This window comes from Myotis brandtii, unplaced genomic scaffold, assembly GCF_000412655.1.
Source record: "Myotis brandtii unplaced genomic scaffold, ASM41265v1 scaffold2298, whole genome shotgun sequence".
NCBI lineage: Eukaryota > Metazoa > Chordata > Mammalia > Chiroptera > Vespertilionidae > Myotis > Myotis brandtii.
This window is the reverse complement of record NW_005358641.1, coordinates 8,417-9,008: the sequence shown is the minus strand read 5'-3', so window position 1 is coordinate 9,008 and position 592 is coordinate 8,417.

Genomic DNA, 592 nt, shown 5'->3' with positions numbered 1-592 from the left:
GGAATAGGGAAGGCCACTGGCTGAGGCTATCCACAGAGGCCCGTGTATGTCCCGCTCTCTGAGTTCCCAGGAACCAACATAGGGCCTGACACATAGATGCTCAGTAAATACTTATTAAATGGCCCAGTCAACGTGGCTCAGTGGTTGAGCGTCACCTATGAACCAGAGGTCATGGTTTGATTCCCGGTCAGGGCACATGCCTGGGTTGCGGACTCGATCCCTGGTAGGGGACGTGCAGGAGGCAGTGGATCAATGATTCTCTCTCATTCTCTCATTCTCTCTCTCTCTCTCTCTCTCTCTCTCTTCCCCTCTGAAATCAATAAAAATATGTATGTGGTTTTTTAAATGCTCATTAAATGGATGAGGAAAGCACACAACAGACTTCTGTCACCACATGCAACACCCAGGGTTAGAGCATGTTCCTTATAAACATGAAGGCATCAGTATCAGCATGGGAAGAGGCCACCAAATGCCCATGGCTGCTGGGGTCCAACCCCAGCAGGTCCAGGGGTCCCCAAAGGTGTGGACGGAGTCAGCGAAGAAGAAATGACACGGAGACAGCCTTCAGTTGATCAGCAGCCTAGTCAGGACC